Source organism: Myotis myotis, unplaced genomic scaffold (genome assembly GCF_014108235.1).
Source record: "Myotis myotis isolate mMyoMyo1 unplaced genomic scaffold, mMyoMyo1.p scaffold_m19_p_13, whole genome shotgun sequence".
In the NCBI taxonomy this organism is placed as follows: domain Eukaryota; kingdom Metazoa; phylum Chordata; class Mammalia; order Chiroptera; family Vespertilionidae; genus Myotis; species Myotis myotis.
In genome coordinates this window covers 10888591-10912750 of record NW_023416317.1, presented here as the reverse complement: position 1 = coordinate 10912750, position 24160 = coordinate 10888591, and the positions used below count along the sequence as shown (strand labels likewise).

Genomic DNA, 24160 nt, shown 5'->3' with positions numbered 1-24160 from the left:
GTGTGTCTCTTCCTCAAAATACCACGTGCGGGCGCGCGTACAGTGCAATTGAAACTTCGTGGCTCATGCGCAGAAGTCGGTTTTCGGCCTGGGCGAGTCTATTTTGAAGAAGTACTGTTGATACTTGGCTCTGTTGACTAATGAGTTTGCCGACCACTGCAGCTCTTCCCCAGTTAGAATGAACTACCACTAACCACCATGCACTGCTGTATCTCCCGTATGTAATGGCACAGTGCCTGACACAGAGCTAGGAGCAGGATAAAAGGAGCTGAACAAATATGTGTGGGATACTGAGGACCTCAGCTCTACCTTTTGTCTGTCTATCCACAATTTGCTCTTGCTATGATCCTCATTCCCCTCTCTCCTTCCCTCTCCCCGCATCACCCCTTTTCTGTAACTCACCTCCTTATCAGTAACCTCATGGCTGTTGAAGTTGTCAGCTTTAGAAAGCACTGCCATGCCCACATGGCCACTGCCCTGGGATTACTCACCATCTGGATGACAACTGCTCTGCTTTAACCCTGAGGCTCCTGGGACAGGCCCAAGCCTTTCTACAAGCGAACAGAAGGCCCACTGACAGAAGCAGGCTGCTTTTCAATCGAGATTTAATATATAGATGGAACTGTAGATCAGGGACCTCTCAGCTAGCAGTGCAGAGCCAAAAGCTTCACTATCTCTCTGCCCACACTAGAGAGTGTCACTGTGCTGACAAGATGGGTTATCAAGAGTGGTGGGTAACTTCCTATTTCAAATGTGATGGCCAGGCTTACTATTCTAAGAAAACAAATGGCAAATCCTTTTATAAAATAGATATCTGACTCAAGTTTAAATCTGATATATTTTCAAATATCAAGTTACATTTAATAAAAGTAAGAGCTACTATTCATCTATTGAATAGAAGCTATTGAGTGCCTGACATGTTGAAAGCTTTAAGCACAGTATCTTATTTAATCTTTATCATCACTATATGAAGTAGAAATACTTATTATCTTATTTTATAGAAGAAACCAAGGACTAAGTAACCTTCCTAAGAGGCAGGGCTGGGATTTAAATCATAGGCCTCCAGACTATTGTTTCTCTGCTACGGTGTGCTATGTGGACCTCTTGCTCATCTGAGAAGTTACAGACATTGACATTCCCAAAGAAACAGCCCCTCAGAGGATGGTCTTGAAGGCTGAGATTTTTCTCTGCAATGTAGACATCAAAAGGAGAGCAAGCCCAGGTGTGGCTCACATCCTCCGATGGACCCGGTGGTCATAGTTAGATTCCCCATCAGGGCACATGCCCGGGTTGTGGGCTCAATCCCCAGTAGGAGGCGTGCAGGACGCAGCCAATCAATGATTCTCTTTCACCACTGATGTTTCTATTTTTCTCTCTCTCTCCCTTCCTTTCTAAAATCAATAAAAATATATTTTTATAAAAAGGAAAGTGACCTGCTACCTCTTATACAGCGGGAGGCAAAAGTAGGTTTATAGTAGGAAGATGATACAATAATTAATAAATAATAATACAAGAATGAACTCTGTGTTTCCCATACTCACAACTGTAAACCTACTTTTGCCCCGTCTTGTATTTCAAAGCGGTATTTCTACATTAAAAGAGAAAACTGAGATTCAAAAAAAAAAAAAATGTGGGAACATGGCTCAGGAGTGCTTATGAATGCAATTCCCCAAATATTTTTTCAGTGTCTACTAGTGGTCATGCATCGTTCTGGAAGCTGAATGATTAGACCGTCAGTTGGGAGAGTGCTGAAGGGGGCGGGGTGAATAGGGGGTGATGGGAAGAATGTCTCCCATAGTGACTGTCTCAGGAATGTTTAACCACTAATTTACAAATCTGTTACCTTATTATGTAATTAGGTAGAAATTATCTTTCACACACAGAGGTGAGAGTTGCCTGCTTTATTATCTGTGAAAATGTAATTGAAAGGACCAATGTATCTTCTGAAACAAAACTTTTGTATAATTCAAACAACCCATGTGGTCATTTCTGAGACCCTATATTATTTAGAGCATTAGATTTTAACATATGTAAATGCAAACAGTGTCATATTTTGTTCACAAGTGTCTGAAAAAAACAAAAGAGAAAAGAGTACTGGGAGCCAAAACAACACTAATTTCCAAAGTAGAAATGGAGCACGTTGAAGCTGCATGTACATACAAATAGATGGGGACACAGAACATTTCCTAACTAACGTATCCATCAGACATGCACAGGAGTAAGACGAGGACCAGTATCCCAAGTAAAAGAAATCATGAGCCTAAAAGGCCACATCCAGTAGGATAAGGCCTCCACAATCCTGCCTGCTTGCAGAAACAGGATGCTTTTGACACAAGGGCTAAGAGGAAGACCACGGAGACTTTGTACCTCACTCCCCTCATTTATAAAATGAGAGATTTGATGGTTTATAAGGCCTTTCCAGCCCTAACCCATTAGCAACTTCTCATCCAGGAGTCCCCTGCACCTAAAGAGAGATAAGTATATAAAAATGCTCAAACAAATCTGCTGAATTAATGAGTAGTACAACCTTAGAATAGTAATAAAAGAGAGAGAGACTTGACAATTGGTCCTGGTCTGTGGCTTAGAGAGAACAAATTAGGGGAGAAGCCATTATCTAAACAGCTTCACATCTGGTGCTCCTGCTAGCTGACTGCTGGTAAAATGAAAATAACCCTGGACTTGGAAATAAGACATTTGGGTCTAGTCTCATCTCCGACCAACTATGTGACCTTGGGCAAACTGCTTTACCACCTGGGCCAGTTTCCTCATTTCTAACATAAAGGTATTATAAAGCTATATATAACTAACATTTGTGGAACCTTTACTCGATGCCAGCATTTAAATGATCTCAAAGGTTTTTGCTGTTCTAACGTTAGTGTCTAACTACAGAGGCAACATGGTCTAATGGAAAAATTCCAAATCCTGTACTCAGAAAGGTTGGGCTCCCGCTCACTCTGTTAAGGTACGATCTCTTCCTAAGCAGAGACGGCAGGTAGACTGGGTTACAGTCCCAGTATTGTGTTCAGTAGCTGCATTAACTTGGACACGCTGATTAACTTTCCTAGTTTTCTAAAATGTAAAATGCAGATGAATATGGCTATCTCTTGCATATAGCTTTTGAGAGAATTAAATAACTAGAATAACTAAAGTAACATACATTTACTTGTTTAATATGCTAGATGTTATTACTAGGTGTGTGACCCTGGACAAATCATCTTTTCAAGTTGTTTTCCTCGTCTACAAATGAGAGCTGCAGTGGTATTAAAAGAGATGATATGAACACACCCTGTGATTACACTGTTGGCTGTTAGGTGTGTTTGAAAGCACGCACGATCCCTAACACTTGAAAAAGCATCGACAGTAATTCCCCACCTAGTGCTTGGAACAGCATATACAATCAATGACGACGGCCAAAGACATCTTTCCTGAACAGGTCTCTCTAGTGCCAGCTCACAGCAGGTGGACGCCAAGGCCGGCAGCCAGGACCCAGGCCACGGGAGCTGTATTTTCCAGGCAAAGGCTGCTCCACAAAACGGGGAGGGGAAACTTCATCTCCCAGGAGGCACCTCGCCCCGAAACGGCCCGCAGGGAGGAGGAGCACCGCCCTCCCGGAAGCGAGAAGCGGGACTCCAACGCCGCCGCCAGCCTCCCGCACCCCCGCGCTGCGGGCCCGGAGGTGGGGCCGGAGGGAGCGCTCGGAAACGCGCTCTTAACTGGCGCAAAGCGGGGCGCATTCAACCCAGGGCAGAGCTTTTCTGAAAGAACCCCTGGACCCCTGCACATTTCTGAGACCCAGGTCATTTCAGCAGGAAGTGGCAAACTTGCACGAGCAAGACCGCATGTGGATTTGGGCTCCAGGTAGCACCTGGGCCACTTGGCAGGGAGTTTAAGCCTTTTCCCCAGATGAGCGCTGTGTGCGGGGCCAAGGTCATGCAGCAGAGGCAGCTGTAAGTCCTGCTCCGGTTCCACTCACCTGCCTCGCCCCCGAGGGATAGACCTTTAAAAGCCCTTGCATATTTTCATGTAAAAACACTCAGCCATAAAATAGGTGTAAAGAGGCCCAACAAAGCACTGATGGGTTCTTCCACCATAACGAACTCATGCTTTTTTGTGTATTTTTTGAATACTAAGTGTACAGTTCTCTCCCGAGATACTGCCTTCCCGGAGCCCAGCTTGGTTCCTGTCCGGACACGTGTTCAAAGCCACACTCCCTGTGGGGAGCCCAGAGCGGGGTGTAACGCAGATCCCTCGGGGCAGAGATTCCTGCTACTTGCCTGTGAAACTGACAAACCACCCAAAAGCGGCCGGTGCCCACTACCCGCCAGAGCCGGGAGCTGAGGCCGCCCTCGGGACCCCTGGCGTGGCCCCGTGCCTCAGTTTACCACTGACGAAAGGCCGCGGAGGAGGGGCGGGTTTCAGTTGCGGGGGGGCGGGGGGGGGGAGGGCGGTGCTCAGTAATTGGCCCTGAAACGGTCGAGGGGTGGGAGTGAGGGTCTTCCTGACAGACCCCCACCCCCCAACGAGCCGTGTGGGCCCAGGTCCCGCCCCGCTGGGCCGCCAGGGTGAAGACTGGACGCGCGGGGAACCCAGACCCGCGTCCCCGAAACACTGTTCGACTAGTGCTTGCCCCGCCACCCCTACCTTCCAAGATCTTGGCAGCTGGGCAGTGAAAGGCAAAGGGAGGGAGCGCGGGGCAGGAGCAGCACCTGCGCGTGTGCCCACTGGGGTGGCTGCCTGAGGGGCCGGGATCAGAGGGCAACGCCTCCCACGACCGGACGGAGCCGAGCGGTGACTACAATTCCCAGAGGGCCCGGCGGCCGGGGCGCGACGCAAGATGGCCGCTCGTCTGGGGACAGGCGCAGCGGCCAATAGGCACAGAGCACGCGCATATGCCAGCCCAATCAAAAGCTAGAGTGACAGAGGCGGGAACACTGTGTCTCGCTGCAGAAGGGCTGAGGTGAGAGTCCCCCTGGAGAGGAATTTTTGTCGTAAATCGCACGGTCATTTGTGGGGCTGTTTTCCCAGTGAAAAAGTAACAGAACGCGTTAAGCTGTGCTACAGTTTTGCTTCCTTCTTTCCTCCCCAGCCAAACCCTCCTCTGTTTATGTCTCTCAAGGCGGGCTCACCGGCCTTACCTGATGCCGGTTACCAACACACGCGGCCTCCTCTTGCTTTCTAAGTAAAATTGCACCACAGGTTCCCTGGCCTTCCTCCCTTTTTAATGTAATTTTCGCCTTAGTACTTGTCATTACCGAGCACTGTCTTTAATTTATTTATCTTTCTTTACCCTCTTGCCCACTAGAATGAAAGTTCTGTGCAGAGGCGGGGTGTTTTGTTCTGGTCACTACAATATTTCTAACACCTAGAATATATAGGGTATCACAAAAAATGTGCACGCACACGTTCAATAATTATAAAGGCACTATTCATTAAAATACATTTCATTTTCAAAACGGAGCTAGCAGCTGTTAACGTGTGTATTCATTTTTGGGGGGACACCCTGTATATTATACACAGTATAATATATGTACATGTACAACTATATTTAATGTTAGTACACATAGTAGGCACTGAGTATATATTGAATAAATGAGTGAGTTATTCTCTAATCTCCCTTTCTTTGTTGCTAATCAATCAAATCCATCTATGACCACCATGGGCCCCTTGTGCTTGCTCTTTTTTGTTTTAAACTCAAAGTCATCCTCTCAATATAATCTATTCCAGATGCCATGTGGGTGCTGGAGAAATCATTGAATCAGACCCAATTTCCTGACCTCAATATTCTCCTGGTCTAGGGAATTATGAGAGATAAACTTAAATTTCACAATAAATGCAATTGAAAATTGCAGAGCAGCCATATAATTTTCACAGTCCTACAGCTTATGAGCAAGGAATAGAATCCTGCAGATTCTTGACACTACACCATGTTGCTTCTCATAGTGACCCCTCTTCTTCAAGATTGCCTCCTTTCCTCCCAATCCTAGTACCAAGGAAGAAGAGATATTTGCCTGTCATCTTTTTCTTTAAAAGGAAGAAACAAAGAGCAATTATACTTGAACAAACACTAAGATATGCCCCTACTTTCCCTGGCACCATTTCCTTTCTTTGGTTTTTCCTTACTTTTCTCTTTGGTTTGCTTTATTACCTGCGAGTGGTTACATCTTTCTTATCTCTCATCCTTTCTGATGTTTGAACCCCACAGAGAGCACCAAGGTGTCCTACAAAATGCCCTGGTGTGAAATGCTGATGTTCTAGGAAGCTTGACTCTCAAAGAATGTTACAGTGGATTATGGTCATTTTACACGTCACCACACAGGGCCACATAAAATATCACAGAACTGTGAATAACTAGGTAAAATTGAAAACAATTACAGATGAAACAGCAGGATCAATATGTGTACAGACTAATTCGTGCATAGGGATTAAAATTCCTGTTCAGGCTTCCTACTCTAATCTTCTGTCAATTTGGGTTTGTTTCCTATAATACAACAGTTCTTTTCTAGCCTGTACAGATTCAGCTCAGCAGTCCCAGCTTTTCTCAAGCTAATCGGCATGAGAGATTTCAACATGTGTCAGCAGCCAGACTAAACAAAGAAGAAATCACTGAATCATATGATACTGGAAAGCTCAACAACTAGACTCTCCTCCTGAGAAAGTATCAGCTTATAATCATTATATCTATTACTTATCAACGAAAGGCAAATGTCATGAACATACTCAAAATCTAAACGGTGATGTGTAATGATTATTAAGCCATTGTTGGGCACCCTAGTCTGAGCATATACATGTTACTTTAGCTGAAAGTCAGCTATGATCATCAGCAATACATACATCCATGCTGAGCATTCAGACATGCACATGCCTTGGACCCAGGACATCCAAGTGCCAAGAGAGTCAGTGAGGAGATATGATCTACAACTTGATTAATAATCACCTAGAAATAGTATATCCTGAGACAGATATTCCAGTGCAAGTAGCTTATTTGTCAGGTAATTGCAAGAAATATCAGTAAGAGTATAGGAAAGTTGTAGAGAGCACCTGGGAAGGCACATAGGCATTTCTTTAATTGTTGTCAGCTGAATCCAGTGGCGTTGGCAGAGCCACATCCTGGAAAGATGCCTTGACAGAGACAGGAGTGTTGTCAGCTTGACCTTCAGCCCAGGTGCCAGGGGGTGGGTTTCGTTACCTAAATCCAGCCAAGCAGCAGGAATGAATACGACTCAGGCCCACCCAAGAATGCATATAATCTCCTTTGTCTTGACCTTTAGTAAAAATTCCTGGGTTTTGCTGTATAAAATAAACACGCTGTATTGGCTCTAAGTCCCTGTCTCTCCATCAGAGGACAGTGGTCCCACCCGGCCCCAGCTTTTTCCTTCTATCTCTGTGTCTGTCTCTTTCTTTCATTTTCTCAATCCCCAGCAGCCCTCATGAATCGGACCGCTCTCTAGCCGTGCTGGACGTGGAAAAGAGAAATATTTACAGAAAGTGAAATAGCAAAGGGAAGACAGACAAAAATGGTGCACTATGCCCTAGCTGGTTTGGCTCAGTGGAGAGGACCGAAGGGTCTTGGGTTCGATTCCACTTAAGAGCACATGCCTGGGTTGTGGGCCTGATCCCCAGTAGGGGGTGTGCAGGAGGCAGCCGATCAATGATTCTCTCTCATCGATGCTTCTATGTCTCTCTCCCTCTCCCTTCATCTCTGAAATCAATAAAAAAAAATATATTTTTTTAAAATCGTGCACTATCAAACATGTCACTGCAAGGGGTGATTACACCTGCATCTTCCTGAAGAACATTAGGAAACGACGTGGAACACATGCTTTGGACTGACCTAATCCACCAAAGGGACAAAAGGACTGGGTTGTTTAAACACCAGCTCCCATCCATCCATGATTGGAGGCTCATTCCGGAGGCTGTGAAGTCCCTGGCTCTCCTGGCATGCCATATGAGAGAGCAGAATTGCCATAGTGGCTAGAGATACAGGAGCTGCCATTGGAAATCAAGCTAAGTGTGCCCTGAAATGGTAAGGGAATGGAGAGTACTGGCAGGGCACTGATAGTATCTGCTACAGGTGACTGTGGTTCACCACAAGCTCAGGTCACTGAAACTAGCAGAATGAGTCAAAAATTTGATAAATACATTCCAAAACAGTAAGCAGCCTACCACCTTGTATGACTCATTATGTGAACAAGTCAAATAGACAATGTTTTCTAAATGCTCACTAAGACACGCAAACCAAACAAAAGCTAAAACAACAAAAGCCTCTCTTATAGTGGGAAATATGACTGCTCTGGGGACTTAAGGAGAGGCTTCAGTGAGACGGGTTTGTTAGAGAGAGGAGCAAGGAGATCAAGAAAAGGCGGAAAGGAAATTTAAAGTAATATTGGTAGAGACGGTATGTTGTTTATTTCATGATATTGAATAAACACAAGTAAAGAGCTTGGGATTTTTGAGAAATGAGCATTGAGTGCATTGAGCATAAGACCTAGAGGATGGTTTTGTGAAAGACCTCTGTGGATTGTGTCATTATAACAGTTCATAGCAAGTAGTTCACTTGAAATTACAATCACCGTTTATTTGCCTTTCAGTTTATCACCTGTCTTCTCCAAATAAAATGTAAGCTCCATTGAGGCAAGAACTTTTTGTCTTATTCGAAAATAGTTAATAAGTGAATGACTCTGTTATGGCCACAAAAAATGAACAGTAGTAGGAAAGCTTGACATTTGTACCACCCATTCCATTCAGCTAAGCCATAAAGTAAAGAGATAAAAATAGCCTCCCATTATCATCACAAAGCTCGGGACCTTCCTGATGTGTGGAAAGCCTTATGGTCACATACTCTTCTGCTCTAGTCACAGACTCCCAACAGCGTCCTCTTTAAGCACATGGGGCCTACTTGACCATGGAAACAGGATTTCAACACTAGAATGACCTTACAGGTCAAAGAGTCCAATCCTCTGCATAATTCCTCTCTGGTGTGGATTACAGTTCATAATCCACACCTTCAGAAAATAATCCTGGGGCATTTACTTAACTAGAAAAAAAACACATTTAATGTGAAAATATTATATTAGAAAAAAGAAAAGTGAGGCATTGTTTTTGCAGTTCAAGGTATAAAAAGGTTGAGAAACTCAGCTGTACCCAAAAGCTCCAACCTCCTGCACAAGTTTCCCAACCCATAATCATTCAGCTTTTGGGCTGTTATGGGAGAATTCTAGTTGCTAGTAAGCGCCATTTCACAATATACTGAAACGTTTCTAAATGTTTCTGCTGTCCTTTTCTTTATTCTCTCATCTTATTTATCCCTTTGTTGTTCTGTGTTAAATGTAGCCCTTGGCTGGATTTGTTCATCAGATATTTAGAGATCGGTCTATTCCCTATAGTTAGTGAGCATATGCACGCTGTCTTCTTTTAACAATGTCTCATAAATAATCACACTTAATCCTTCTTACTGCCATCTTTTGCAATCATCTTCCAGTCACCTAGAACATAAGGTGTATAAAACTAAGCTCAGTGTCCAAGCTGTGATCTCACTAGGGTGGCTCAGAGATAAGCTATGCTTTCTCATCACTCTCTTTCAAGAAATTATGCCTCTAAACATAAGGCCCTGGTTTCACTGCAGCTTTAAAGGCATTTAATTATTCTAGAGGAAAATAACCATTAAAAGCATTTCCTAAAAATTAAAGAGTATATTTCTTTAGTAGAGGACTTAGTGCAGAATGGGATGCAATTTCAATTCAGCTCAGTTTTTCATGTATTGAAAGTTACTCTGGGCCAGCCACTGTGCTAGTGGCTGGGATTCACCAATGAATCAGACACAATCCCTGGTATGATTGTACTATCATGGAGACCATAAACAAGTAAAAAAGTGAACAAATCAATGTGATGCCATAGAAGTCAATAACAGAATGAGGTGATTTTACCTACAGTGAAGGAGAAAGGGAGTTCTAGGCAGAGGTAACAGCACACAGCTAGTGCCAGAGCCCAGACAAGATAGAGTCATCAGTCCACAACCTAGAGCGCAGCAGGTTGGTGGTGAAAGAGGCTGAAAGTGTCCCAAGGACCACCTCCTGAAGGTTTTGTAGGCATGCTTCTTAGTTTGTCAAAAAAGCAATTGAGAGCCTTATAACTATCAACTGATTTCCTTAATTTTGAGGTAAAGGAAAAATACATTCAACAAATATTCATGGACACTTACTGTGTGTCAGGCATTATTCAAGTACTAGGGGTATAGCAGTAAATGCCAGCGTGGCTCAGTGGTTGAACGTTAACCTATGAACCTGGAGATCACGGTTCTATTCCCTCTCAGGACACATGCCTGGGTTGCAAGCTCAATCCCCAGTGTGGGGCATGCAGAAGGCAGTCAATCAATGATTCTCTCTCATCATTGATGTTTCTATCTCTTTCTCCCTCCCCTTTCCTCTCTGAAATCAATAAAAATATTTTTTTTTAAAAAAAGAAAGAAAAATAGTCCTACCCTTCTAGTAGATAGGACAGAGCCAATATACAATTTTATAATATACTAGAGGCCCGGTGCACAAAATACTGTGCTTTCAGGGGGGGCGGGGGGGGGTGTCCCTCAGCTCGGCCTGTGCCCTCTCGCAGTCTGGGACCCCTCGGGAGATAATGACATGCTGGCTTAGGCCTGCTCCCAGGTGGCAGAGGGCAGGTCCAATCCCTAGGTGCAGCCCCTGGTCGGGCTCAGAGCAGGGCCCATTGGGGAGTTGGGGCGCCGCCCCCTGTCATGCAAGGAGCAGGGTAGATCGGGAGGTTGCGATGCCACCCTCAGTCACGCTCAGGGTAGGGCCGATTGGGGGGTTGGGGCACCATGCCCTGTCACACTCAAGGCAGGGTCGATGGGGAGGTTGCAGCGCCACCCCCGTCAAGCACAGAGCAGGGCCAATCAGGGGGTTGGGGCACTGCCCCCTGTCACTCACAGAGCAGGGCCCATCAGGGGGGTTGGGGCTCCGTACCCTGTCATGCACAAGGCAGGGTCGATCAGGGGGTTGGGGAGCTCCCCCCTGTCACACACAGAGCAGGGCCGATAGGGGAGTTGGGGCACCGCCCCGTCACACACAGAGCAGGGCGGATCAGGGGGTTGGGGCGCCGCACCCTGTCACACACAGAGCCGCAGGGCAATCAGGGGGTTGGGGAGCTCCCCCCTATCAGGCACAGAGCAGGGCTGATCAGGGGGTTGGGGTGCCTTCCCCTGTCATGAACAGAGCAGGGCCAATAGGGAGGTTGTAGCCCCACCCCGTCACACACAGAGCTGCAGGACGATCATGGGGTTTGGGCGCTGCCCCCTGTCACGCTGATCCCGGTGCCGGGAGGCCTCGCGGTTCCGCTGATCCCGGTGCTGGGAGGCATATTACCCTTTTACTATATAGGATAGAGGCCTGGTGCATGGGTGGGGGCTGGCTGGTTTGCCCTGAAGGGTGTCCTGGATCAGGGTGGGGGTCCCCACTGGGGTGCCTGGCCAGCCTGGATGAGGGAATGATGGCTGTTTGCAGCTGGTCACACACCCTTCAGGGTGGGGGTCCCCACTGGGGTTCCTGGCCAGTCTGGGTGAGGGGCTGAGGGCTGTTTTCAGGCTGGCAGGTGATTGAAGCTCCCAACCGCTCCTTTTTTTCTTTTTTATTCTGGGCCAGCTTTAGCTCTGAGGCTTGGCTCCAGCTCTTAGGCCTCTGCTGCTGAAAGCAGGTATCTGGTTTGTTTGGGTTCTATAATCGAAACACTGTTTCAACTCCAGCTCTGAGATCCCGCCTGGCTGAAAGCTGGTTTCTGGGCTTTTGTTTAGCTTCTATATTCATAACAATGTTTCAAACTGCAAGCTCAGAGGCTGGCAGCGGCTGGCAGGGAACGTTGGAGTCCTCCATCACTGAAGAAAGCAAGCAAGCCTCATGTTCGCTTCAAGCTTCCTGGCTGCTGGCTGCCATCTTGGCTGGCAGTTAATTTGCATATCACCCTGATTAGCCAATGGGAAGGGTAGCGGATGTACGGCTAATTACCATGTTTCTCTTTTATTAGATAGGATCATAGGTGTTGAGGAATGCTGTGGGGGGAGCAGGGAAGAAGTAGAGTGAGGGGCTAGAAAATGATGGGTGATCTTCCTTTGGGTAGGATGCTCAGAAAGAGCTCTTTGAAGAGGTGTCATTAGAACAAAGATCTCAATGAAGTGAGGGGACCACCCATAAGGAAATCTGTGGAAGGATCTCCCAGACAGAGGAAACAGGTTAAAGACCTAAGATAGGAACAAGCTTGGCATGGCGGAAGAATAGCAGGGAGGCCCATGTGGCTGGAGAAGAGTGCAAGAGAAAGTCATGGGAAATGAGGTCAAAGGTAACAAAAAGCCAGATCACGTAGATCCACAGTAAGGTCTGAAGGGAAAATGTTTCATAAATGTACTTGCCAGCCAGTATGATCCATTTGTGTAAGCATAAAAAGATTGTTATGCACATAATATTGAAGCTCATATCACTCATACAAAACTTTTGGACAGGTGGTTTTGGATGTTAATAATTTTTTTGTTTTGCTTTTCAGAAAGATAATTCATGCCTGTGCCATCTAGCTTACTAGTATAACACTCCTAGAGCAGCCTTGGGAGAGCTCTGCAATCAAACTTTAATATTTCTGCAATGAAGTACATATAGGATAAACAAACACTAAAAAAATAGCCCTGTATCAGGCCAGCCTTTTGGCTTTCAGAGCTTTTTGGATTTCAGAATTGCAGGTAAGAGATTGTGGACCTAATTTGCACTTGTGTAGAAACCTTCTGGTAGCCTCCCAAGTGACTGTGAGCAATGGTTGGAGGAATGAGATGGGATGGGTGGCAGGAGTGTCTTTTATTCTACTATATATATATATATATATATATATATATATATATATATATATATTCATTTTTGTTGAGATTATTACAGATGTCCCTTTTTTTCCTTCATAGCTCCCCTCCACCTGGTTCCCACCCCACCCCAGGCCCTCGCCACCCTATTGTCTGTGTCCATAGATAATGCATACATGCATATAAGACCTTTGTCTAATCTCTCCCCGCACACTCCCACACCCCTTTCCCTCTGAGAATCATCAGTCTGTTCCATTTCCATGCCCCTGATTCTATTCCATTTACCAGTTTATTCTGTTCATCAGATTTTTTATTAATTTAATTGTTAGATTCACTTGTTGATAGATATGTATTTGTTGTCACTGTTCTTCATGATTTTTTATCTTTACCTTTTGCTTCTTCTTCCTCTCCTTTAAGAATACCCTTCAGCATTTCATATAATACTGATTTGTTGGTGATGAACTCCTTTAGCTTTTTCTTGTCTGTGAAGCTCTTTATCTGACCTTCAATTCTAAATGATAACTTTGCTGGTCAGAGTAATCTTGGTTGTAGGTTCTTGATACTCATCACTTTGAATATTTCTTGCCACTCCCTTCAGGCCTGCATAGTTTCTGTTGAGAAATCAGCTGACAATCGTATGGGCACTCCCTGTAAGTAACTAACTGTTTTTCTCTTGCTGCTTTTTAAAAAAAATATATTTTATTGATTTTTTACAGAGAGGAAGGGAGAGGGATAGAGAGTTAGAAACATTAATGAGAGAGAAACATCAATCAGCTGCCTCCTGCACAACCCCCACTGGGGATGTGCCCGAAACCAAGGTTCATGCCCTTGATCGGAATCAAACCTGGGACCCTTCGGTCTGCAGGCCGATGCTCTATCTGCTGAGCCAAACCGATTAGGGCTCTCTTGCTGCTTTTAAGATTTTCTGTTTGTCTTTTGCCCTTGGCATTTTAATTATGATGTGTCTTGGTGTGGTGCTCTTTGGATTCCTCTTGTTTGACGTTCTCTGTGCTTCCTGGACTTGTAAGTCTATTTGTTTCACCAGGTAGGGGAAGTTTTCTGTCATTATTTCCTCAAATAGGTTTTCAGTATCTTGCTCTCTCTCTTCTTCTGGCACCCCCATAATTTGGATATTGGTACACTTGAAGTTGTCCCAGAGGCTCCTTACACTGTCTTCATATATTTTGGATTCTTTTTTCTTTTTTCTCTTCTGGTTGGGTGTTTTTTGCTTCCTTGTATTTCAAATCATTGACTTGATTCTTGGGATCCTCTAGTCTACTAATGAATCCCTATATATTATTCTTTATTTCAGTCAGTGTATGCTTAATTTCTGACTTGTCCTTTTCCTTTTTTTTTTTTAATTTTTTTGCCATTCTCACTAAGATCCTTGAAGGTTTCACTAAGTTCCTCAGAGGTTTCTAGAAGATTCTTGAGTAACCTTATAACTGTGGTTTTGAACTCTAGATTCAGTAGTTTGCTTTCTTCCATTTTTTTTCATTTGTGACATGTTTGTCTCCACATTTTTGCTGCTTCCCTGTATTTGTTTCTATGTATTGGGTAGCTGATAAGTCTCCTTGAGTTGATAAAGTGGCCTTGTATGGTAGGTGTCATATAGGGCCCTGTGGCTCAGCCTCCCCAATCACCTGAGGTGGACACTCTTGGTGCACCCCTTTGTGGGCTGTGTGCACAGTTCTGTTGTAATTGAGCCTTGATTGCTGTTGGTGTCACTGGGAGGAATTGACCTCCAGGCCAATTGGCTGTGGGGATCAGCTGTGACTACAGTGGTAGAGCTGCTGTGCTGGGCAGGACTTGCTTCAGTGGGGCTTTGGTGCTCACTGAGTCTTCCCCTTGATTGTGTTGCTTATGGATGTGAATAGTTGTAATCTGGTATGGTCTCACACTGGGTACACTGGCTCTTGGGTCTCCAGGGAGTTGAAAGTCAGCCACTGCCTGGGGCCACCCAGCAGGAACTACAGAGAGATCTGCAGATTCCTTCACTTTGTATCGGATTTGGAAGTGCCCAGACAAGGCCCAGCTATGAAGCAAGGCAGGTTGGTGCTGAAGCCAGGTCTTGGGCCTTTTATTGATAGGTTTGGGGCTTCCTGACCCAGCTGAAGCTTGTTTGACAGAGCTTTAGCCTGAGAAAGAACAGATCATTCATATGCAAAACCCACTGTGCACAGCTTGGGTGGGGTTGCAAATTGGGTGGGATGGTGTCTCAGGGAATCACCAAGGAGGAGCAAACAGAAATGGCTGCCAGTCAGTCCTCCACCAGGGAACATGGGAACAATGACTGCTGAGAGCACCTCCATCTGGAAGAAAGCCGCCCCCGAGTTCCTACTCCGATGCCAGACAGTCCAGTTTCTCCCCATATGTGTCTGGGTCTCCCAGGGCCTTGCCCAGCACTGGAGCTCAGAGCAAGCAGGAGCTTATAAATTCAGTTCATGGTGCCAGTCTTTTAAGAGGAGCAGCTGGGTCTCCAGCAGCCTGTGTGTCACTCAGCCCCAATCCACACTGGTATTTACAGTGTAGTTCTTACTGCCCATAGGGACTTCTTTGCCCGGCACTCAACTCTGGGCTGGGGGTCTAGTGTAGGGCTGGGACCCCTTGCTCCTCCGGGCAGCCTCCGCAGGGGCGATCTCCCTCCTGATTAAAAAAGCGGCACACCTGGGTGCCGGACCAGCCCATTCTGCGCCTCCGCACCTCCCACCAGTCTCAATGTGCTTTCTGCTTTACCTCTCTAGTTGTAGTACTTCCACTCAGCAAGCTTTCCAGTGGTTCTGGATGATAGTTGTTCTGTATTTTAGTTGCAATTTTGATGTTGTTGTGGGAGGCAGCAAGTACAAGCGTTTACCTATGCCGCCATCTTAGTTCTCTCCAAATCATGTTTTCTAATGTTCCCAGAAGTTTCTTCTGTTTCCTTATAGAACGTGGTCCAGTCTCAGGACCTGTGGTTGTTTGTTTTGTTTCCTTTTCTTTTGTTGTTAAAGCAAATCTGTGGGGTTGTGGTCTATTTTGATAACAGGATGTCAGGTTTGTGATAAATACTTGCCTGAAAGAGATATATAATGTACAAGCCCCTAAAATATTTAGACATTTTTAAATTGCAATTTGCAACCTCCCTATTTCCTACCACTCTCCCCACAAAAAATTCAGAGAGATGTATTTAACAGACGCCGTGTTTCATGGTGAATGTTATTGGCTGTGTGGCTGAAAACTGTAATTAGCCATGCCTCACTGATTCACACATGAATCGTTCTGCGGTTTATTATTCCACTGGAATGTTAATGAATATGAATACAAAATACTCTAAGAGATTTTCTTTTTATCTTGGTAAAGTACATATTGTAAGGGAAAATTTTATTTAAAATAATTAATGAAAAAATACTCTGTGTATATAACTAGGTCCTTGAGTTTTTGAATAGTAAATAAGACTATAATTTATTGCAGCCTCTTCTCTATGAAGCACACATTGACTTTACACACATTAATTAATTAAGCTTCAGGCCCCCTACCAGGTAAATGTTAATAAGTCCTAGGAGTCCTAACTTTCTGACCTTTGCTCCAATCTCCAGGTAAGAAACCAGCTAAGATGCTGCTACATCTTTGAAAACAGAATAGGCATGAAACCGACATTCAGAGTTCAGATGTCATTTATGAGTAATGTTCTCTTATGAACCTAATTGAAAATAAAAATAATTTAGGGAAAATGATATTTCAGCACTGCCTTAATCTGGCAGGGATTTTCTTCATGAGCAAATGAAACCAAACACAAACTGGACATATGACTTAACTGGGCCTACTTCTGAATTTAGGGTCACCAAAGCATACAGTAAGTGGAAATCAGATTGCTTTAGAATCCAAGAACAAACTCTACTTTTGACCTTTAGAAAGCTCATGATGTATATGTCCACAAAATAAACAAAATAATTTCAAAGTAAACTCGTTGAGTGCACCTGACCTTTGAAACAGAGCAGATGATGTTAATCAGATTTGTACAACTTTAATCTAGCTCAGCCTCCATCTCTCCGTGTATTTTTTTAAATATCATAAAGAGGAGTCTCACAACAGGGAATCTTTCAGATCGGAATAGATTTAGAAATAGAGCAGAATGTATGACCTTGCTTCAAGCAATGAAGTATAACTCAGACAATGCAAGAGAGCATTATGACTATAAACCAATACACAGTGCTCTTGAGGGAAAGTGACTTTTTAAAAATATTAACTTAAACACATTGTAGGCAGGTTCTCAATATTACAATAAAATATGGTCTGAGTCCCGATACCAGGAAAGGTACCTTTGGGAAAACTTTGAGTTGAAAATGGCTCGCATGTTATAAAAAGGTGCTCCATCTGAACCCTATATCATTTCTGCATTCTGGACTTCAAATATTTAAGACCCGGCCTTTCTAGAACAGACTATTAAGTATCTTGATAGATGTCTGCTTGTCTTTTCAGGATCACCTCCTTGGGTAACCAACCCTGACCCCATTCCACAATCATCTTTCTCAATCCCAGTGGCTCTGTGAAGCTGATCACATTTATTCTTGCCTAAAGTGGTGGGGGAGGGGTGTGTTTCACAGGAAAAAAGCTTGACCGAAGCACTGCAAGCCACTTGGCCACATGATTGGTTCCGGGATGGGCAGTGGACCCCAGCTGAGCCAGTATCCTCCGGTGTTTTGTCAGAGAGACCAAGAAAGATGATCCCTCTTTTCTACAATCACAAGCTGTAATGATGATACAAGAGTGGGGCTCCTGGCTACATTGCCCACTTAGGAATTAAGTCAAGCAAGGGCAACCAGAGCTAAGAGATAGAGGAATAGGACCCAGGTGGTATTGCATTCCAGAATCCAATGTTGTCTGAAGCCACCCCTTAGATCTGCCAGTTAAATGAGCCTGTTCTTATTTAAGTTGGTTTGAATTAGGTTTTTGTTACTTGCAGCCAAAGGAGTCCTTTGAATTATGACTAATCCAGCTGACAGATAAACTCTAACTGCCCAGAATAGGAAAGTGAAATGAAAGGGATAATACTCTTTCATTCAGTTGTAACTTGGGAATTCTCAAAACCTGGAACCACACCAGCCTCTGCTCTGTCAGCCCCCAAACTGTGCCCTTATTAAATACAAATAAGACTTGGTTTACATCACACCTACCATGTTGAACAATGCTGCATTTAACTCTGATTCTTTATGAAACTATGTTTCCCTATAATAATTTATTTAAAAATTCGTAAATACATATATAATGACAATATATTAAAGAGTGTTGTTACCGGAAAGGGGACCTGACCCTTGGCAGGTCTGAGGACAGCTGGTAGTGTGTGGGTTCTTGACATCGGGCAGGAAAAATTTCACAACATGAGTCCGATGACTAGAGGGAACATTTATTAAAGCTGGGGGCATAAAACAAGAAAGGGCTTAGTATGGAAGAAGCAACAGGAGAGACTAGGCTGGGCTGCCCTAGCTCTCTGGGAAGTCAGAGAAAAGAGAGCCTTGGGGTCAGGCTTAGAGGACTAGCTAGTGATGAGCTGTTGCTGCCCATTGCTTCCCAGGTTGTAAGTCTCCTGGGGTCCCTTAGACTTTAGGAGATACATGCCTGTGGGGGGAAAAGTGGGGGAAGGAGGGGGGGGAAGGAAATGGTGGGGGGTGGGGAAGTTTGCTCCCCAGAGGGAGAACACCAGCTGTGTCCTTTGTCTTGAGGCTTCATCTCTTTCTTGTCCATGGGAACCTTAGGGGAGGTCCCAAGGGAGGGTTTTAGCAGAATATTTATCAGGGCCATGGTCAGTGTCAGGGCAGGAGGTCATTATTCATCGGAGTTGGTGTCACCCACCTGATTTTGCTGCTATTCTGGATCTGGACCTGAAATATAACCGAGACCTGGATGTCATTTCTAGGAAGATGACCTTTGGTATCTGCTGTAAATTGTACTGCTAGCTTGTTCAGTTATCTGCTTCAGTTTCCCTATTCCACCTGTCCTGGCTTACTGGCCTGTCTCAGTACTATAAATAAGTTTTTACATTCCCATGTCTTGAGTGTTTTTGTTTGTATATCAGATAGCCAGTAAGCATTAGCACAACAATGTATACCAGACGCCCCCAGCCAATGAATGTGAGTCCCCATTATTGCACTCTACCACTCAACTCTGAGTTGAGAGTGTATGTTTTTGCTTCTCTTTCTGCCATTATTTTGAGTACTGGTAATTTATTTTTTGTCCTCAAAAGCATTTTTGACACTTAATGCTGAACAAAGCATAACGAAGTGACAACACCATGCTAGACAATAAAACACAAGTTTTAGAGAAGTTCAGGGAGCCTTTCAAGAAATGTTTGAGAAGAAGGAATCAGGCAAAGGGGGACTGAAAGGTATCCTTTGGCATTTATGAAGGACACCATACACACTACTGCAGAGACAAACAACAAAACGTGTCTGACAGCTACTTAAACAAAATTATTGTCAGAGGCACATCATGATATAAGGGGTTTTAAAGAAGTGTAGTTGCCATGTGAAGGGCTGGAACGTTGTCTGCATGGGCACAATGATAGGAAGAGCGAGTATAGCACTGGCCGCAGTAGTGCTCCTGTTCTCAGGAATGCAGCATGCTATCCATCTTCCACCTTCTCTGTAAGCGGGCTCCTAGTGCTGTGAAGCAAGAGGGGAAGGCATTCATGGCAGAACGTGCAAAGGAAAAGAAGTGTAAGCCATTTGAAATTGCCTGCTATGGACTGAACGGTGTCCCCTCAACATTCCTATGTTGAAGCCCTAACCCCCAGTGTGATGGCACTTGGAGATGTGTGCACAAAGGGGTCATGTGAGCACAGCCAGATCGTGGCCACCTACAAGCAGGAAGAGAGTTTCCACAGAACTGTATCATTCTTGCACCTGATCATGCACTCTAGCCTCCAGAACTGCAACTAAATCTCTATTGTCAAAGCCACCGAGTCTATGGTATTTGTTATGGCAACCCAAGCTGACTAATACACTGTTCAAATTGACTCCGAAAATAACAATTCTACATGCTCAACGTACTTAAAAGAGAAATAAAACAAGAGACTGTTGTTGAAAATGTCTTTGCGATGAATGCTAAGGGGTAGACCTAAAGCAATCATCCTAATATATATAAAGAGCTAGGTGTCCGTCATGACGGAACAGGCGACCTGTCACCATGAAGTGCATGGAGCACCTCTCAGTCCCCCCCTTTCCCCGCCCCGAGACGCTCACCATGAGGGGGGCTGGCGGCGGGGTGGGACTGGGGACTGTTGAGTGGCGGTGGCGGGCTGCTTCGCAGGGTGGCTGTGAGCTTAGCGGAGCAGTCACCCTGGCGGCAGGAGTTTCGCAAAGCAGTCGCAGGGCAGGGGAGTTTCACGGAGCAGTTGCAGGGTGCGGGGAGGGGCGAGCTTCGCAGAGCAGTTGAGGGGCTCACAGAGCAGTCCTGGGGTTTGCAGAGCGGGGAGCTTCACAGAGCGTCGCAGGGCGGCAGAGGCCATGCGACAGAGGCCAGGCTAGGCCGAGGGACCCTAACCTCGCACAATTTCGTGCTTGCTGGGCCTCTCGTGATAAGATAGGAAGATCAAAGATGCAAAGGATTGAGAGGGTAGATTCTGTAACATGGTGATTGGCAGGATTGATAGCCTAGTATGAGTGACTAAGAAAAAGGATCTCAAAAATGAATCCAGTGTTTGCATTTATTTATTTATTTATTTTTATTATTAGTTAAGGTATTACAAATGTGTCCTCATCCCCCCCATTAACCCCCAACCTCCCTCCCCCCCCCACACACACACACACTCATGCTCCCATCCCCCTGTTGTCCATGTCCATGGCCAGTGTTTGCATTTAGAGACTGGGTGATAGTGGTGGTACTATTCAAGACAAGGAATAGTCAGAAAAACCTGTTTGGAAGCTATACTCTGCAGTGGTCCCCAGTAATCCCAACCTCTTTGTATACGCACCCTTGAATACTTCCATTCCTCATGCTTATGTTGGTCAGTGTTCTATGCCATCTGTAACACTGCAGAAGCAGTGATGATACACCACGTCAGAGATGAGCACCCACTTTGGGAGCAGCCAGCTGCTGGGTTGTATGAAGTCTGACAATAACCACGTGAGAGAGGCTGGAAACAGATCCTCCAGCCCCAGGGAAGCCTTCAGTTGACTGCAGCCTGGCTGACACCTTACTCGAACCTCATGAGACACCCGGAGCCAGACTACCCTGCTAAGCTGTGCCTGGCTTCCTGTCACACAAAAATGTGAGGTAGTAAATATTTGTTATTTTAAGGTACTAAATTATAAAGTAATCTTACTACACAGCAATGGATAACGAATACAGTTTTGATTAATTTGTTGATTTAAAGACCTGAGTATTTCTTGAGGGCAGGAATCATGGCTTAATATTTAAGGCTTTCATTGCATGTAGCATGTGTCTATGTTCAGTAAATAACTACTGAAAGCTGGAAAGGTAGAAAGGAGACTGGAAAAGTTGGCAAAGTAGTTGGGACACGTCTTAGTGGGGACCCACTAAAGCAGCTGATCTCAACCTGTGGGTCGTGATCCCTTTGAGGGGTTGAATGACCCTTTCACAGGGGTCGCCTAAGACCATCCTGCATATCAGATATTTACATTATGATTCATAACCATAGCAAAATTACAGTTATGAAGTAGCAATGAAAATAATTTTATGGTTGGGGGTCACCACAACATGAGGAACTGTATTAAAGGGTTGTGGCATTAGGAAGGTTGAGAACCACTGCACTAAAGGGTTATAAGATCTAACAGCTCAGGATAAAGATTTGTTTGAAAAGTAATTACTTTAGTGCTTGATGCTACTTTAAGGACTTGTATTGCTTGCAGGTATACTTCAATCATCTGATGTGCTGCAGAAGCCCATAAATCCAAAATGACACCAAATTGTAGAACTCTACACCTGCAACTTACTTCTTTTTAAGAACAAACTTTGGGAAAGTGTGGACCTAAAAATTTTTAACTATAGAAAAAGATTGAGCAAATTATTTTTCTCCAATTTCATTTCAGTACTTTAATTTGTAGGTAGCAATTTGTAGGTACGTAATTTGTAGGTAGCAATTTTCTGCCAGCTTTCCATTTTACTTTGGACTATTTTGACCTAGATTTAAAACCTAAAGTTGATGAAATTCAAATTTTTATAGGATAATTTACCAGTTATATGATGCAATAGACAATACAAGAAAATTTTATCTCTCACTGCATCCATCACTATTCCCTGTTGTTATAAACAACTGATTGATCCTCTTAAAACTTGGACATGTTAGAGTCCAGGAGAAACAGAGGCAATGGACTGAATGGTTGTATCACCCCAAAATTCACACGTCAAAATCCTAACTTTCAATGGGATTTATTAGGAAGTGGGGCCTTTAGGAGGTAATTAGGAACCCTCATGAATGGGATCAGTGTTCTTATAAAAGGGTTTCCAGAGACCTTCCAGCCCTCTGTCACGTGAGGATAAAGAAATCAGCAATCTGCAACCTACAAGAGAGCCTCACCAGAACCTGACCTTCTCGCACCCCGATCTCAGCCCTCCAGCCTCCAGAACGGTGTGAACAAATTTCTGTTGTTTGTAAGCCACTGAGCCTATGCTACTTTGTTATGGAAGTCTGAACTAAGACACAGAAGACATAATAAAGAGGATCAGTCCATTGAAACCTCAGTGTACAGACAACAACGTCTGGTCTCTTATTTACTTTGTTATTGAAATAATCCTACAAATACACATGCACACACATCACAGGTTTTTAAAATCCAACTCATATTCTCTTCACCCCAGGACTCAATGAAAATTAGAGAGAATTTGTGAGTCTCTGGAATACACTGCATGCCTAGTGAGAATGAAAGCAGAAAAATCTCACAGAGCCCTTTTGTTAAAAGGTAGAACATAAAAATCTTTCATACTAGCCAAATGTAAACAAAGATTCACATGAAATTTATGTCTCTGGATAGAACCACAAAAGATGAAAAAGAAGAGCCAGGGTGGCCAAGGAGTTAATCCATCACACATCTGAGGAAGGACTGGATCTTGCAACTTTCTCATTTACTATAGAATCTGGTTTCATTTGACATCCCCTCAACCACCCAGCTTCCATAGCTCTTGCTTCCCAGACAACCGAAATAGTCATGGCAACTAAGAACTTCCTTCCAGAGCATGACTGGCCTTTCTCTATTTTATATCATTCTATAATTTACTTTGATATTCCTTGTACTACTTCCATATAATTTGCAACTTTCAGACATTATAAGGTAGCATTACCATGAGCTTTTACCTCCTTTTAAAAAAAAATGGCAAGAACATCTTTGACCTTATATCTTAACTGTAATTAAGATATCATCTCCAATGTTTTCCTCTAGAAAATCAATAAATAAAATATGAATTCGTACAACAAATTCATTCATACTGAAAAGCAAATAACAGAGTATTCCTCATCCTTCTGCTGCAGTCAAATGGAAGGACTCCTGGCTGTGTGACCTTTAGAAAAACATTTAACCTTTCTATGCCTTTGCTTTCCAATCTGAACTAGGATAGTAGTTCCTACCCTGGGACTGGTATGAGGGCTAAGAGAATGTGACTCTTTCCCAACAACACAGGTAGTATTATTTGTAACATCTCCCAGACATGAATAGAGTTCTTTGGATTTCCTTTTTCAAAGGAAACAGTGTATAGTACTCAGTAAGCACATTATTTTTTGTGTCTCACTACCTAAAACAAGCATTATAAAATGGCTTTGTTGAATTGGTTTTAGATTTTGAATTATAAGCAGCTACTGAGTTCAGCATCCCAAGATGCAATGGGCAACACTATGAGAGGAAGTATGCAGGGATATTCATATATGTACACATATGTGAAAAATGTATTTGTATAAACCCACATTGGCATATATGCAAAATTCCAAGAAAGCAAGTGGTAAAGAAAGAAGTATTTATTCTGAGGCCCATTACTTGTATATTCATATATTTTTGTTATTCTGGTTTGAAGAAGACAAGGTTATTCAGATATACAACCATGACTAAGGAAAAAACAGTGAGTCGTAGCACCTAAGAGCTACCCTTTCTGCTGCCCAAGCAGCTATTGCTGACAATTCGTTCCTCTGCCTCTTCTCTTTACTGGCTTCCTTCCCATTTCCCTGAAAGAAAGCTTGAGCTGAATTCATGTGAGGCCGAAGAGTGAACTCAAATTGCTTGGGCTCTGAAGCCCCTTTGATTTGCCTTCAAATCCAAACCCTGCTACTTTCTAGCTGTGAAGCCATGGCTAAATTACTTGCCTTCTCTGAGCTTCCTTTAACCTTTGGCAAAATGG

The 24160-nt window shown here is 44.1% G+C and overlaps 1 protein-coding gene across 1 annotated transcript in view; it reads right to left on the bottom strand.

The window, feature by feature from the left end:
* The window catches only part of FHIT (fragile histidine triad diadenosine triphosphatase), a 1348303-nt gene extending 1343532 nt beyond the window's left edge, over positions 1 to 4771 (bottom strand). The window contains exon 1 of the mRNA XM_036331720.1: positions 4642 to 4771. The gene's annotated coding sequence lies outside the window, so the exon portion shown is untranslated. The remainder of the gene's footprint in view (positions 1 to 4641) is intronic.
* Positions 4772 to 24160: the final 19389 nt, after the last annotated feature.